Below are 4,760 nucleotides of genomic sequence, written 5' to 3' on the forward strand. Positions count from 1 at the left end.
ATGGAGCCCCCCCCGCCCCTTCCCCGGCCTGCCACGGCTTCCTGAGCGGTTCTGCTGTGCTGGAGGGCTGGGGGTCCCTCCTTCCCAGGGGGAACAGCAGCCTGCAGCCCCCCCTCCGTGGGTTATCCCTGCCCTGGGTGCGCAGGATCGGGCTGCCTGCCTTCCCCTTCCCCAGGCACACGTGTGCCAGCCTGTGGCAACCTGTCCAGGGACGTGTCAGGGCACGGCCCCGGGTGGGTGTGGGTGCACGTGGGAGCGAGGGGTGGATGGTTTTGCCCCCCCCCGAGATGCGGCGTTGGGGTGCCGGGGGACACCTGGAGGGGTGAGTGGCCCCGGGGAGGGACCTCCGGTCCTCCCTGGGAGTGGTGCGAAGGGCAGGGAAGGATTTCGGGATTGGGTGGGGAATGAGGACGTGTGACGGGGCCGGGGGAGGGCGGATGGAGCGGGGGGATGTCCCGAGCCTGTCCTGGCGGGGACGTCTCTGCCCCTTTCCCTCCGCACCGGCGTAAACGTCCCCCGAAGCCGCTGCTTCCCCGTCTCAGCTTTTCCAGGCCAGGGACCACCTTGGAACGAGCTCGGCAGCCCCCACCAGCACGGGATCGTGACCCTGAGTCGTCCCCTTTCAGACCCCCTGAACCTGAAGCGATGTGCTTTGTGGGGCCGTGGGCCTGGGCAGATTAGCTGCCCCATGCGGAGGGGCTGGGGCTTGGCCCTAAAGCCCGGCCTAAGGGGGGGGTCAGGGGGGGCAGGTGGGGGGTCTGCACGTCGCTTCTGCTGGAGGCAGAGCCCAGAAACGTGTGGGGTCAGGGGAAGCAGCTCTGAGCACAGAGCGGGGTCCCGGGGCAGGGAAAAGGGGCTTGTTCCAGGGGGGCATCTCCCTGCTGGGAGGAGTGGGGTGACCCTGCCGGGCCCCCCTGTCCTGGCAGGGAGCTGGGATGTGTCCCTGTGATCCTGGACTGTCGCTGGGGGAGCTGGAGGGTCTCTGCCAACCAGGAGACCTGCAGCCCAGGGTTGGGGTCGGGTTTAGGGGTTAGGGTTAGGTGATCTTGGGGCTGCCAGGGGTGGCTGTGCCCATGGTGGGCTGGGGGGGGTCACCTACTCCAGGGGAGACTCTGCCTCTCCTGAGGGGGTGAAAAGGGTACCAAGGGGTCTTCTGGGAGGGACACACACCCTGGCCCCTGCCACACCACCACACCCTGCTCTCTGCCTGCCTCTTCTCCCTGCTCTGGCCCTCCCGTGCTCCTCCCTCAGCGAGGATTTGGGGTGACTGGGCCCTCCCTTGGCTGTTGGAGCTCCCCACACACACACGTGCACATCCCACATGGATGCAGACGTGCCCGTGAGTCCCGAGACTCACATCCATGAGTCCAAACACTCCAGGGGTGTCAGAGACGGCCACGTCCGTCTCTCTCCTTCCCACAGTCTCTCTCCCACCTTCCCACCATTTTGGGGGGTCTCCGCTCCCACCACCCCTCGGTGTCACCAGGCTGGTGTTGCCCCCCAGAACAACTGCCCCGTGACCCCCAAATGCCAGTGCACACACAGAGACACACAGAGAACACGTGTGCACACACACAGACAAGCAGAGAACACGTGTGTTCACACACAGACACGCAGAGAACACGTGTGTTCACACAGGCAATGACAGCAGCACGGCTGCCCCACGCCCGCAGCCCCCCCCCGGGCCCCCCCGGCCCCCCACGCTGGGGGCTGTGCCGGCGGGTGATGGATTGTGCCACACACAGCTCGGCCGGGCTCCGGGACCGCGGGGGCTAATCCAGCCCTGACATCACATTCCTCCACAGTGGGGCTCCGGGGAGGGTTAACCCTGCCGGGGCTGGGGGCTCGGGGGGACCCCCCGTCACCCCCCGGGGGCTGGGCTGGGGAGGGGGGGCCCTGCAGTACCCACCACTGCGGGCAGGGGGGGGAACAGGAGCGTTCCCGGCGCGTGTGGGACCCGGGGTGGGGGTCTGCAGCGTCACGGGGAGCTGGGGTGGGTGGTCTGCCCCATCCCGGGGTGCAGTGGGGTGCCAGGGTGGGGGTCTGCCCCGTCCCAGGGTGGGAGGTTACAGCCACCTCCTCCCCTGGTGTCCCAGGGCCATCCGTGCCCACCTCTGCCTCTCCCTCCTTCCCCCCGTCCCTGCTCCATCACCCGGCAGCGCCGAGGTCTCTCTGCTCCCACCACCCATCACTTTTGGGGTCTCTCTCTGCTCCCACCCCCCCTCGGTGTCACCGTCCCGACGTCGTCCCGCGCCACGAGCTCCCTCCATCCCCTTTCCCTCCCTCCGTCTCCTTCCCTCTCCCCCCCACCCCGTCCCCCCAGTGTCCTCAGGAAACTGGAGCCAGATGACAGATTTTAGATGTGTTTGCAGGAAATAAAAGGCGAAGAGCTGGGGGGGGAGGGGGGCGGCCAGCCCTGACCCCCCTCCCGCGCCGCGTTTCGGCGTCTGGAGCCAGCCCTGCTCCGAGAGCTCCCGCCGCTGGCTGCGCTCCTGGTTTTCTTGGCAGAGAGGAGCAGGAATGTGTTTCAGTTTGAGTTTCTTGGCAGGAGGAGAGCGAGGGAAGATTCCCCTCATCCCGCCTGCGCCTGGCTCTCAAATTTATGCCCAAAGGCTGCGACTTGGGTGGGCCGTGGCGGTGTGCGGCCGGCGGGGGAGGCGAGCGCGGCGGTGGGCGAGACGCCGGATGGTTCCCATTGCTTCCCGTTGCTTCCCATTGGCTCCCGGCGTTCCCGGCCCCATCCAGCCTCCTCGGCTCGGGGCTTCGGGGACCCCATGAGCCGGGGGGAGCGTCCCGGGGCCGGGAGCGGTGGGGTTTGGGTGGTTTTGGTGCTGTGCCGGTGCTCGGTGGGGGGATGTGGGGCACTGGGGAGTCGTGGCACTGCGTCGTGCCCACCTGACGCCCTCCTGGCACCCACCTTGCCAGGCTGGCTCTGCTCAGCAAACCTCTCCCTGCCTGCACCCAGCACAGCGGGACCCTCACCCATCATTGCACCTCGGTGGGTGCGGGGGACCAGAGGGACCCCAAACCTGCCCCCGGGTGGCACAGGAGGTGCTGGAGGGGGCACAGGAGGTGCTGGAGGGGGGCACAGGGGGAGCACAGCCCTGGGCAGGGAGGTGGTGTGAGAACTGGGGGTGCTGAGGTGTGTGTGTTCCCCGTGTGAGGTGCCACGCTGTGCCACACGTGTGTGCTCCGTGTGCTCCGTGTGCCCAGCCCTGGAAGTGTCACCCAAGGCCGGCTTGGACGGGGCTTGGAGCAACCTGGGCTAGTGGAAGGTGTCCCTGCAAGCCCCCCCACGCAGGTCTGTGGAGTTGGGGGGTGGGTGCAGCCCCCCCTCCCTCTGTGCCCGCCGTTAGCCTGGCAGGGTGAGGGGGTCGGGCAGGGTGAGGGGTCGGGCAGGAGGCTCCTCTGGGGCTAATCCCCAAACTTTCCTGTGAGGCCCAGGGTCCAGCGGGCAGGTGAGCCCCCCCCCCCCGTTCCTCCTCATCTCCCGTTCCCCTTTCCCTCCCCAGTTCCACCACGGTCCCGGGCAGCCCCCTCCCCTCTGCCTGCCCCGCTGCCCCCCCCCCTCCATTCTTCCTGCCTGACACTCTCACAAAGCCCCGAGACGAGCTTTCAAAGGGGCAACTCATGCGGAAGAATTGCCGCCCCCCTCGCCCCCCCCGCTCCAAACGCGACCCAGCGCTTTTCCCAGCGGGGTGAGGGGCTCCCACTCCCCCCAGACCCCTTGTTTGGGGCGATTCCCTCCGTCTCCAAGGGGGAGCCTGAGGGGGCAGGAGCCCTTGTCCCCGGTGCCACCCACATCTGCCTCGTCCCGTGGTGGCTTCTCCCGCTCCTCTGTCCTTCGTGTCAGCCCTCGGGGGTCTCGGGGCGGGACAGGGACCGGGGTGGGGTGGTGGAGGGATGGGGGGCGGGACGGTGGCCGTGAGAAGGAGTGGATGAGGGCCAGGCTGGTGGCCGTGGGTGGGGATGGGGTCGGGGGGGGGCAGGACGGTGACCTGGGCGTGGGGATGGATCGGGGGCAGGACGGGGGCCCTGGGTGGGGGTGGGACCAGGCTCAGGGCAGGACCTCGGGGATCCACGGTGGGCTGGGCTGAGCCCCTGGGCAGGGGCACGGCGTGTGGGTGGGACCGGGGCAGGGTGGGGACCCGCGGGCAGGGTGGGGACCCGCGGGCAAGGCAGGGCTGGGTGGGACCCGTGGAGGATCCGTGGGGAGAGAGGAGCGGGGAGCCAGCTCCGGTCCTTGGCCCGGGAATGGTTCCAACTGTGCCTCGTCTTCCCGTTTCGTGGAATCCCAGGATGGTTTGGGTTGGAAGAAACTGTAAAGCCCATCCAGTCCCACCCCGTGCCCTGGGCAGGGACACCTTCCACCAGCCCAGGCTGCTCCGAGCCCCGTCCAACCCGGCCTTGGGCACTCCCAGGGATCCAGGGGCAGCCACAGCTTCTCTGGGCAACCTGTGCCAGGGCTTCCCCACCCTCCCAGGGCGGAATTTCTTCCCGACACCCCCAAATCTCCCCTGTTTTAGTTTAAAACCACCCCGGGGGGGGGTCGGGGGGGCTGGCTTCCCCCCCCTCCCCCGCAGGGTCAGGGGTGCTCCGGGGGGGTCCCTCTGCCCCGTCCAGCTCATCTGTCCTCCCTCCTCCAGGCCTCGATTTCCCCGTGTGCCACCAGCCCGGGCACCGCGGGTATGGGCTGGCGCCGGGGGCCGAACACCCCGGGGATGGTGAGTCTCCGGTTTTGGGGAGGGCCGCGGGGGGGG

The sequence above is a fragment of the Neopelma chrysocephalum genome, unplaced genomic scaffold (assembly GCF_003984885.1).
Source record: "Neopelma chrysocephalum unplaced genomic scaffold, ASM398488v2 Primary Assembly neopelma1_182858, whole genome shotgun sequence".
NCBI classification, from domain to species: Eukaryota; Metazoa; Chordata; class Aves; order Passeriformes; family Pipridae; genus Neopelma; species Neopelma chrysocephalum.